Source organism: Canis aureus, chromosome 17 (genome assembly GCF_053574225.1).
Source record: "Canis aureus isolate CA01 chromosome 17, VMU_Caureus_v.1.0, whole genome shotgun sequence".
Taxonomy (NCBI): domain Eukaryota; kingdom Metazoa; phylum Chordata; class Mammalia; order Carnivora; family Canidae; genus Canis; species Canis aureus.
The window spans coordinates 51,993,749-52,006,501 of NC_135627.1; the positions used below are offsets into that span (position 1 = coordinate 51,993,749).

The window sequence follows — 12,753 nt, forward strand, 5'->3', positions numbered from 1 at the left end:
CCAGCCTGGGTTGCAATCTCATGACCCATGAGATGGTGACCTGAGCAGAAATCAAGCATCAGATGCTCAACTGACTAAGCCACCCAGGCACCCCTATCTCTTGTCTTTTTGATACTATCATCCTAACAGGTGTGAGGAGATATCTCATTGTGGTTTTGATTTCTTTTTTCCTGATCATTAAGTTAATTATGTTGGCTAGAAATGATAAGTGTGGAAATTCTTGTTCTTAATCTTAAAAAAGTCTTCCAACTTTGAACCATTAAATGTGATGTTAGATGTGGACTTGTCATATACAGCTTTTATTATGCTGAGGAGCCTTTCTTCTATGCTGAATTTGCTGAAAGCTTTTATCATGAAAGGATCTTTAATTTTGTCAAATGTTTTTAGCATTGAGATGATCATGTGATTTTAATCCTTCATTTTGTTAATGTGATGTATTGCATTTATTGATTTGCTTATGCTAAGCCAATCTTTCATCACAGGTATAAATCCCTCCTGCTTCTGTGGTGTTTTTCTAGTCTCTTTTACTTATTTCTGTTACAATCTTTCTTCTCCTATCTTTAGATTTAGTTTACTCTTTTTTTTTAAATTCTTTGAGACGTTGTTTATTTGAGACTTTTTTTTTTCTAAATTTAGACACGTATTGCTCTAAACTTCCCTATTAGAATGGCTTTTGCTGCATCTCACAAATTTTAGTATGTTGTCATTTTTTGGGTTTTCCTTTGATTTCTTCTTTGACCCATTAGTGGTTCAGAAGTGTGTTATTTAATTTTCACATATTTGTGAATTTTCCAAATTAACTTCCTGTTACTGGAGTTAATTTCTAGTTGTCATACTATTCTATTCTGGAGAGAATTGTATGTGCACTTGAGAAGAATGTGTATTTTGCTGGTATTAGATGGAACGTTTTTTGTCTGTAAGGTCCATTTGGTATAGTGTTGTTTACATTTGATATTTTATTTCTTTTCTTTTTTTTTTTTTAATTTATTTATGATAGTCACACAGAGAGAGAGAGAGAGAGGCAGAGATGCAGGCAGAGGGAGAAGCAGGCTCCATGCACCGGGAGCCTGACGTGGGATTCGATCCCGGGCCTCCAGGATCGCGCCCTGGGCCAAAGGCAGGCGCCAAACCGCTGCGCCACCCAGGGATCCCCTGATATTTTATTTATTTTCTGTCTGGGTAATCTACCCATTGCTGATAGTGGAGTATTAAAATCCTGTATAATTACTTTATTGCTGTGCATTTGTCTTTTCAGCTGTGTTAGTATTTGCTTGATATATTTAGGTGCTCCTATATTGGGTATATAAATATTTATGATTGTTATATCCTCTTGATGAATTGATCCTTTTATCATTGTGTAATAACCTTATTTGTCTCTTGTTACCTTCTTTTACATTAAGTCTGTTTTGTCTGATATAAGTGTACTTATCCCTGCTCATAATGCTGCCATTATCTTGGATTATCTTTCTCCATACCATCAGTTTCCCCCTAAAAGCTAAAGCTAAGTTTTCCCCTTAAAAGCTAAAGTGAGTCTCTTGTAGGTAGCATATCACTGGAATTTGTTTTTACTGATTCAGTCTTTCTATATTATTTGTTTGGAGCATTTATGTTTAACTAATTTTTAAAGAAGATTTATTTATTTATTTTAGAGAGAGAGAAATGTGCACAGTTGTGGGCCAGTTGGGGGGAAGGGGAGAGGGAAAGAGAGAGAGAGGATCACAAGCAGACTCCCCACCCAGCATAGAGCCTAATATGGGGCTCAATCCTACAACTCGAAAATCATCACCTGAGCCGAAATCAAAAGTCCAACTGTTAACCAGCTGAGCCACCCAGGCATCCCTGTTCAAGTAATCTTTTATATGTAAAGATCTAGTATTGCTGTTGTATTGTTTTCTGACTTGTATTTCCTTTATTCTTTACTTCCTCTCTTGCTGTTTTTCTTTTGTGATGTGGTGACTTTTTTCTTAATCTTTTGTGTATCTACTACATATTTTTCCTTTGTAGTTATCTATGAGCTTACATAAAGTATTTTATAGTTATAACATCCTATTTTAAGCTGATAAAGACTTCAATTGCATACAAAACTTTGCACTTTTACTCATACACCCATTTTAGGTTATTGATATTACAATATACATTTTTAAAATACTGTGTATAGTTAGTTTTAACACATTAATTTTTAAAACTTTTAAACTAGAGTTGATAGTAGTTTATCCACCACTCATACAACATTAGAAAATTCTGACTTGGACTATTTATCCTTACTGTTGAGTTTTATATATTTAGATGTTTTTCATTGTTAATTTCATTTTTATTTCACTATGAAGAACTTCCTTTACCATTTCTTGTAAGGCAGGTCTGGTGGTGATAAAGTCCCTCAGCTTTTTCTTGTTTGGGAGTTTTCTGTTTCTCAGGACAGTTTTTCTGGGTATAGTATTCTTGTTTAGCAGTTATTTTGCTTCAATATTGAATATATCCTCAGACACTCTCATGGCCTGCAAGATTTTTATTGAGAAATCTGCTAATATTTATGGGGCTTCTTGTATATAATGAATCTGTTTCTGCTTTCAAAAATCTCTCCTATCTTAGACTTTTGACAAGTTAATTATGTATCTTGGTGACCTTTTCAGGGTCATGCTATTTAAGGACATTTGGGACTCATGAACCCAGATGTCCATTTCTCACCCTGAATTTGGGGAGTTTGCAGCCATTATTTTTAAAACTTTTTATTAACATATTTCTGCTAATTTCTTTGTATTCTTTCCCTGCAAGACTTGGTGTTGGTGGCACTGTTGTAGTCTAACTTCAATCCCAAATTCCATGAAATAGAAATCAGAAGTAAAGATTTGGAGGGAAGGAAGGAAGTCAGGTCAAGGAGTAAAAAGAGTTTGACTAGGAAAAAAGAAGAGGGTAGGTGTGGTAGGCATTCCCAGACAATGCCATTCCATGAAAGGGGGTTGGCAGGCAGCTTGTCTTATGCAGGGGAGAGAGGAAAGATCCCCTTACTAGAGCTTCCTGTCCCTAGGGGAAAGCTATTAACAGGAATCAGCCAAACCTCAATCAGGGATCTCCACCCTCCTCCTCTCACCCTGGTTTGACTCCCACCTCTACTCTGCCTGGAAAGTGTGTGAGAGATTGGCTTTCCTTTGATCCCTCTTTCTGTTTAAGATTCTGATGTGATGGGGGAAGGGATATAACCCACTTAGAGACTACTAAACTTGTCACAACTTCTGTGTCTCTGTGAGTTCCTGTTATCTAGGCTGGTTGTGTTTCCCAGAAATGCATCCCCCCATCCCCATGCCACAGTTGCCAGAGTTTTGGGGAGTGGGGTCCTTACTCAAGTGCCTCTAACCCTCTGTTGTAAAAATATCTCCTTTAGGCCCCTTAGAAATCTAATCAAATGTCAGACGTGAGTCGAGGCCAATCACATAAACTTTAGGGGGAGAAAGGGGGACAGGAGAGGCCTGTGGGTAGATGTGACTACATTGGACATTTTCTTTCCTTTACACGTTGCTTTTGTTGCCAGCCATTATTTTTTTAAATAGACTTTCTGTCCTTTGTCTCTCTCTCTCTTCTCTTTCCAGGATCCTTATAATGTATATAAAGCTTCCTTTGATGGTGTCCTATCTGCTTTCTTCATTGTTTTTCTTACTTTTTTTCTTTTTGATTCTCTGATTGGAAAATTTCAAAGAACCTATCTTCAAGTTCAATAATTTATCCATCTGACTGTTGGTATGCTGATGAAGCTCTTTATTGAATATTTCAGTTCAGACATTGTATTCTTTGGTTCTAGAATTTGTTTGCTTTATAATGTTTTTTATTTCTTTGCTGAAACTCTCATTTTGTTCATGTATTGTTTTCCTAATTTCATTTAATTATCTATATATGTTTTCATCTAGTTCACTGAACTTTAAGAGATTTATTTTTGATTCTTTGTCACTCAGTTTATAAATCTCATTTTTTAAGATTACTGAGGCTTTATTAGTTTCCTTTGATGGTGTCATGTTTATCTGATTTCTCATGATTCTTGAATCCTTACATCGGTATCTGCATATTTGAGGGAGAGTTCTCCTCTTCCAGTGTTTACGGTTCACTTTAACCATGAAAGATCTTCTACAGTCAGCCCAGCCTGGGGCTCTGGATGTCTCAGCTAGAGGCATCGACAGGAAGTCAGTGATTGCTTTGCGTCTCTAGTTGTGCAGGGCTGTTGTTTGTACTCTAATGTTGAGAGAGGCTCTGCTCTGCAGTCGGGCAAACTAACTGTCTAGGCTCCCTGAAGGGGTGAGTCTGTAGGCTATGCTCCTCAATTGGGCAAGGTCACTGGCTAGGCTGTCTGTTAAGGTGGGGTTGCAGGCTGTGCTCAGCAAATAGGCAGGACCATAGAATGAACTCTGCATGCAGGTGGGGCTGAAGACTAATCCCTACAGATGGAGAGGGTTGCTGTCCAGGCTCTTTGCACAGTTAGGTTTTCTGGGTAGGCTCCTGGTTGTGTGGGGCTGAAGGCCATGCTCTGTAATTGGGTGAGGTTGCTGGCTTGGCTTTCTGTTCAGTTGGAGCGGTAGAATGGGCTCCATGGCTGGGCTGAACTGTTGGCTTGGGACCAAAACTGGGCAGAACTGCCAACTGTGTTCCCTGGCCAGCTGGAGCAACTGGCTCAGATCCATGAGTGAATGCAGCCACGAGCTGAGCTTTCTGATTGGGTGCTACCACCAGTAGGAATGCAGTGCTACAGCATGATCGTTGCACTGGTTGCTATGAGTTCTTCCCTTCTTTGTTTCTAGTTGACCCTGTTTTGTGTAGCCCTGCCAATTCCCCCAGTGTTCCATGTGAGGTGAGATATAGAAGTAAGGCTCTAGGAAGCATGATGGGATGCTGGATAAGCTAGATATCAACCGCAGGCTCTCTTTTCTCCACTGGAGAAAACGTGGGCCCAGGAAACCCTGTCAGTGTGGCACTGTGTCAGCCTGAGGGACGGGCAAATTGGTCAAAGTGAAACTACTCCTCTTAGCCTTCTAATATGATTTTTCTCAGTTTTTGTTATTCAAAGGTGCTTCATCCACACCCCTGGATTCTAGGATTTTCTTTTCTTCTCTTTTTCTTTCTTTCTTTCTTTCTTTCTTTTTCTTTCTTTCTTTCTTTCTTTCTTTCTTTCTCTCTCTCTTTCTTTCTTTCTTTCTTTCTTTCTTTCTTTCTTTCTTTCTTTCTTTCTCTTTCTTCCTTCCTTTCCTTCCTTTCCTTTCTTTCCTTTCTTTCCTTTCTTCCTGATTTTGTTTATTCATGAGAGACACAGAGAAAGAGGCAGAGACTTAGGGAGAGGGAGAAGGAGGCTCTCCATGGGGAGCCTGATCTGGGACTTGATCCCAGGACCCCAGGATCACGACCTGGGCCAAAGGGGGATGTTTAACCACTGAGCCACCCAGGTGCCCTAGGATTTTGACATTGATGTTGTTTTCTGTGACTAGTTGCTTGTTAGTCTTTTTGTAAGAGGGACTAAAACCCAGGACTTCCTTTTCAGCTGTCTTGTTTTCAAAGTGAAAGTATGGGCATTGATTCAAATAAAATTGAATTATCTTTCAATTGAGAAAAAAATGAGAAAAAAATAAATAAGAAGAATATTAACTAATAACAGAAGAATATTACAGAAGAATATTAACTAATAAACATAGATTGAGTTAGAAAGTCACCATTTACGATTTCAACATAAGAGTTGAATTAGGCAATGATTGTTAACAGATGCTAAAATCATGAGAAAAATTTTGGGGTAATTATTGTTGGAAAACAAGTTGCACTCAAATTCAGCATCTTTAAAATAAGTAACATTTATTATCCCACAGTTTCTGCAAATCAAAAATCCACGAGGGATTTAGCTGAGTTTTCCTGGCTCAACTTTATTCATGACCTATTGGCCAGGACTGCAGTCATCTCAAAACTCTACTTGTGCTGTAAGATCTGCTTCATTATCAGTCTTCAGTTCCTTAAGAATTGTTGGAATGAGGGCCTCAGGTTCTCCCCATGCCACACTACCCCAGCATGAGTGATGAGACAGAGAGATAAGGAGAGAGGTGGAAGATACTTCAGGTTTTTTTCATAACCCAATCTCAGAAGAGACACCCCCATCACTACTGTCATATCTTGCTAGCAGAGAAGATATAAATTCAGTCCACACTCAAGAGGAGGAGTTCACACAAGTACACAACATTAGCCAAGATCATTGGGGTAATCTCAGAAGCTGCCTATCACATCATGGAACCGAATGTTTATGATGCCACAGATTGCATACTAATTATTGATGGAAAAAATGAACCATTAGGGGCTCCTAGGTGGCTCAGTTGGTTAAACATCTGCCTTTGGCTCAGGTCATGATCCCAGGAGCTCTGCTTTGGGCTCCCTGTGCAGCAGGGAGCCTACTTCTCCCTCTCTGTCTGCCTGCCGCTCCTCCTGCTTATGCGCTCTCTCTCTCTCTCTCTCTCGCTCTCTCTCTCTGTCAAATATATAAACAAAATCTTAAAAAGAAAAAAAAAAGAAAACGAACCATTACAATAAAGAGACATGACAGTTATCTTAGTGATCAACCTTAGCAGCACTAACAGTGAGACTTCCTGGATTATGTTCTTACAGATGTGATATAAAATGAACTTCATAACATCATCTACAAAAATCTTGTCAAATGCTTTTAACCTGAATCATTAATAATTAACCCTAAATTAATTTATAATGCATCAAGAGGATAGATGAAATTTACTGGATTATTTAGGGTATGCCAGAGAAAACAATAGGATATATATATATTTTTCCATATATATATATTCGTATATATATTCATATATATATGAAGAGATTTATTAATGAGGAACTAGCTCATGCAAATATGGGGGCTAATAATCTCAGGATCTGCTCTCTACAAAGCTGAAACCTAGGAAAGCTGATGGTATAGTTCTAGTTGGAGTCTGAAGGTATGAGATCGACCAAGAGCACTGTTGGTATGAGTCTCATAAAGGGGACAGAAGACCAATGTCCCAGTTCAGTTAGAACAGAGTGAACTCTCTCTTCCTGTGACTTTTTATTCTATTCAGGCCCTCAATGGATTGGATAATTCTGACCCACATTGGAAAGGCAATCTGCTTTACTCAGTCTACCAATTCAAATGCTAATCTCCTCTGGAAACACAGTCACAGACATACCCAGAAATAATGTTTAGCCAAATATCCAGGCACCTTGTGATCCACTCAAGTTGACATATAAAATTAAACATCACAATTACCAACACCTAAAGAAGCAGTCCGACAAATCCAGAATATAGGCCATTCTATAAACCATATTGCTAGATTGTTAAAAAAGTCAATGTCATATAGAAATAAAGTTAGAGGAATTAATCTAGAAAATAAAAGCATGTAACCAAATGCAGTGCATGAGTCCTAATTAGATTCTGGAATGAATATATATATATTTCCTTTGAACAATCAGGGCTTAGGGTCCTGACTGTCCACACAGTTGAAAATCCACATATATAAAAAAAAAGAAAGAAAATCCACATATAACTTTGATTCCCATCCCCCCCAAAACATAGGTGCTAATAGCCTACACTAATCAGAAGCCTTATCAATAACATGGACAGCCAGTTAACACATATTTTTTATGTTATAAGTATTATATACTGTATTATTACAATAAAGTAAGCTACAAAAAGTAAATGTTAAGAAAATCATAAGGAAAATACATTTACAAAGTACTGCGCTGTTAAAAATACAGGCATAAGTGAACCTGTGCGGTTCAACCTGTGTTGTTCAAAGGTCAACTGTGCACACACAGACACACACACACACACACACACACACACACGAGAAGGAAGGAAAGACATGGGGAAAGAAGAAAAGCAACTGTGAAAAAATATTTAATAGTCATTAACTCTATGTGTGGCATATGTGATGTTCATTGAAGTATTCTTTAAACTTTTCTGTATGCTTCAAATTTTTCAAAATAAAAATGTGGTGAAAATATCTCTCATCCAAATAATTCTACTGGGCTTAAAACAGTTTCAGCTAGTCTTTTCTGGCATATATTTCCTCTTTGGGGAATGTCTAAAATAATAGTTTCTCTTATTTGCTCAAAATTATTCCTCAGAACAATTACATACATCATGACACATTGTTGTGCAGTTATTTTTATAAGAACTGAATTAGAAGATCCTGAAGGAAAGGACTGTGTTTTATTTATCACTGCCATTTCTATAAACCTATATAGTAGACTACTCTTATTAGACCATCTGTTGATGCTCATTCAGTAAAGTCAAAAAACAAGAATTAGAAGCTAAGCACAGAAGTAGAGATAAGCCAACACTTTAAATATGGTTTATATGTTACAGAACTCATTCAACTCTCAGAGAACTTTGTGATCTGTGTGTTGGAGTTGCTTGTTATTATTGAGTGACTCAGATTCTTCATAATTTGTAAATACTCTTTTAAAATAAGAGTAGCACTCTTCTTCCCAACATGATCTATTGATTCAAGGAATTCCAACCAATTGGTCAGCAAGTTATTTTGTGAATAATGACAAACTGATTATATGAGGAGTGAAGGTAGCATCATACCAGTGTAAGACATCCATCTTTTTGTTTCCCTTTTAAACAACTGAAGAGACATCCATCCATACCCAAAAATGCCTCTGTGGGAGGCACTCTGGGATCCAGCACCATATGCCAAGGGATCTTGGGAGTACTCTTGCCCACTTGTGCATGCAGTAATATCCAGATAGCCCTCAAAATGGGCTACAGAAACAGTAAAACCTGTATCAGTGACTCCAGGGTGCAGTTGGGAAAAACCCAGAGAGTGCTGACTTGGGCAGAAACCTGCAGATAACACAGACTTTGTAGAAGTCCAGCCTTCCCAAGGGGAAATTTGAACACACTGTTGGGAGTATGTATGTATGAGTGAATGAATGAATGAATGAATGAATGAATGAATGAAATGAATAAATTTATGAGTTCGAACACATCTGAGAAAATAAGAACTTTTCCAGTACCTCCAGTCCTCCAGGGTAACACTGCATGGGGTGGGACTAATTGGCAGCGACCACTCCATGAGAAAAGAGAGAGCAGTGATTATTCACTGCCAGACTTCTCTTGCTGTGAGGTATACTGCTGGAGAAACCTGTTTCTCTCCAGCAGCACCCAGACAACTGAGGCAGGACCTCCATGACTCCGGGGAGGGAGACTGGAAAAGATGCAGATAAGAATATTTAAGGGCATTAAAGGAACACAGTTCTTGCCTACTGCACTCAGGATTTCAGCAGGAATTCCACCCTCAAGATTCTGGAAGAACTTCACCATGAGATCCCCTACTGGGATGACAGTCACCACCAATGCCCTGTGTGCTAAACCTACGCTTGCCCCAAATTTGCAGCTGGCTCCTTATGGTGCTTCTGAGCGGGATGGTGAGAATGAGCTCTCCAATAGATTAAGTGCTCTCAGAAAAATAGGCTAGAGTCTGTGGGCAAGAAAAAAAGCACAATCTTGAGCTGGATCTCTGCCCTCTAGAAAATAAAAGAGGGACACTGGGTGGCTTAGCAGTTGAGGGTCTGCCTTCAGCTTAGGGCATAATTGTAGAGTTCTGGGATCGAGCCCCACATTGGGTTCCCTGCATGGAGTCTGCTTCTCCCTCTGCCTGTCTCTGCCTCTCTGTCTGTCTGTCTGTCTCTCATGAATAAATAAATAAAATCTTTAAAAAAAAAAAAGGTTTCTAGAAACTATCTTGGTAAGTCTTAAGAACCAGAGAAGACATAAAGTGTAAGAAATATGTCATAAGAGGAAGCAAGAAGTGTGGAGCAGTTGTATCCATACAAGGTCTGAGAAAAACCCAGATATGACAGGACCAGCGACCAGCAAATAGCCTATCCCACCTGAAGGCAAGTCATAAAGACTTGAGAATTCTTCTGCTACTTCAACTATGAAAACAGCAGTGCCAAACTACAAGGAAGATAAAGAATCAAACAAACATATCATCAAAATCAAACAAACAGGCCTCCAATAACCGAACTCCAAGACACAGAATTTTGTGATTTTTTTTTTTTTTTTAGAATTTTGTGATTTAACTGATAAAGAATTCAAAATAGCTCTTTTGAGGAAACTTCAATGAGCTATAAGAAAACACAGAAACAGAATTCAATAAAATGAGTCAAATAATACATGAAAAGAATGATATATTTAACAAAGGTAAAAATACTTAACAAAAGAACCAGGGGGATCTCTGGGTGGCTCAGGGATTTGGCGCCTGCCTTTGGCCTGAGGCGTGATCTTGGAGTCCCGGGATCGAGTCCCACATCGGGCTCCTTGCATGGAGCCTGCTTCTCCCTCTGCCTGTGTCTCTGCCTCTCTCTCTCTCTGTGTCTCTCATGAATAAATGAATAAAATCTTTTAAAAAATAAAAATAAAAATACAAAAGAACCAAACAGACATTTTGGAGCTGAAAATAAGTTAGCGAATAAAATGAAAAAAGCAATAGAGAGTATCTATTGCAGAGTAGACCAAATGGAAGAGGGAATAAATGATGTAGAGAAAAGAACTTTGAAACAATCTCATCAATGGAAAACAAAGAATAAACAACAAAAGAAATGGAGAAAGCCTATGTGGTAAATAAGACTCCATCAAACATAGAAATAGTAGGATAATCAAGAGTTCCAGGAGGGAAAAAAAAAAAAAAAAGAGTTCCAGGAGGAGAATAGTGGGACAAAAGGTGGGAAAGAGGACTTCAATTGCCTCCAGTTGATCTCAGTCTGTACTTTTTAATTAAGTTCTTTCCAGCTTATCTTTTAACTCAGGCAAAAGACCTGGCAGCCAAAGCATCCCGTGACAAGAACCACAACTACCCCCTCAAGGAATAAAGACCCCACGTGATTGACCCCAAGACAATGATCAACCTGACCTTTACTGCCCAGCTGCACGTCCCCATCAAACTTTACCTCATATTTTCCTTATATAAACCTGAAGGTATTTCCAGCACGTCGGAAACAGCCTTTGAGATGCTAGTCTGCTGTTTTCTCAGCAAAATAAATTCCTTTCTTATTTTACCACCACTCGTCTTTCTGCCTTTGAATTTGTCGGTAGTGAACCTAGTCTGTGGGAACCCCCAGAGCCAGGTGCTCTTGCACCCTTGGGCCCTGGTTACAGGGACAGAAAATTGATTTAAAGAAATAATAGCTGAGAACTTTCCAATTCTAGGGAGAGAATTAGACATCCAAGTACATGATGATAACAGATCACCCTATTATCTCAATGCAAAACAAACTATCCAAGACACACTATGATAAAATTGTCAAAAATGGAAGATAGGAGGAGCTTGGGAAGACAGCTTAGGAGGTTCCTAAGCTCATCTTGTCCCGCAGATATGTCTAGATAATTAGTCACATCAGTGCAACTAATCCAAACAACAATCCGAAACCTGCAGAACAGACTCTTTACAGTTAACAGTAAAGAAAAGGCCACATCAAAAAGAGTAAGAGGGGTGGAAGTAGGGATGAACCAAACCCTCTGTGAGACTAACCACACATAGGAGAGACACCGCAAGCATAGAGAAGGGAGAGAAATAGACCCTACATCAGGCACCCCAGTAACAGGAGATCTACATTGGGAAGATGAGTTCCAAGAACATTTGATTTGAAAACCGGGAGGGCTTCGTGTCAAGAGTTTGTACAACCAGTGAGGCTTAACTCCGGGTACTTTAAAAATGAACAGGCTCTGTTCTGGGAGAGCCAGGTGATAAGAAACTGAGTTCCTGTCCTTAAGGAGACAACATAAGAAACCACCCTCCCGAGATACAACATAGAAACAGCAGTTTGAAAAGGGTCTGGGGTATACAGGAAGGAGATTAATTTACTAATCTCAGAACATGTGCAGGACATTCAGAGACCTTTAGGAGACTTCACCAAGAATGAAACAGTTGATGGGTGTCATTTCTTCCCCACTCCCACCGCCTAGCCTAGAGAGCCAGACACCTGCAGGAATCAGCTTGAACACTCTCCACCTAGCTTTCTAATACCACATGCTCCACTCCCATGTTCTCCTGTAGATCTGCCCACTTAGCAGGAGTTCCTCCCAAGTGCTCCTGATGTGTCTCATTCTGCAAGCAGTCCTGACACCGAATAGCACTGCTCCAAAGTGACTCTTGCCCTAGGAAGAGGGGAAGATAGCCACACGCACCAGTTCAGCTGCAGCTCCAGCAGTGGGCTGGGGCAGACATCTAATCTTACTGCCAGCACTGTCTACCATCAGAACCCTCACAGGAGGCAGCACAAGGAGAGAGCCTTATAGTTTGAGATCATTGCAACCCCAACAGATGTGATTGGGGGCAGACATTTGGTTTGACTGCAGCCTCCACTTGTGGATGAATGCCTCTCAGGGGACCACACAGGGAGAGTGTCATGTAGTTCAGTGGAACTATAGCCCTGGCACATGGGCTGAGGGCAAGCATCTGGTCTGACCCAACTACAAACACAAGTTAGCCCCAGACTAGCCTCTTAGCAGCACAGGGGACAAACCTTGCTCACAGTAAGCAAAGTGGGCCACTGCAGCCAACTGTACTGAAGGCAAACCTGGCTCAGTCACAACAGTAGGACACACAAAAAACACATAGGAGATACCCCTGAAGTGCCTGGCTCTGCTGAGCAGGGAACATTGTACTGTAGGGCTCTAGAGGGCCTCTTCTTCACAAGGCCACTACTTTCAAGAGCAGGAGATGTAGCTGACTTCCTAATACATGGAAA

General features: G+C 39.7%; 1 protein-coding gene across 4 annotated transcripts in view; it reads right to left on the reverse strand.

The window, feature by feature from the left end:
• LOC144287987 (uncharacterized) overlaps positions 1-12,753 on the reverse strand; it is a 77,617-nt gene that overhangs the window by 9,528 nt on the left and 55,336 nt on the right. The window lies entirely within an intron of this gene.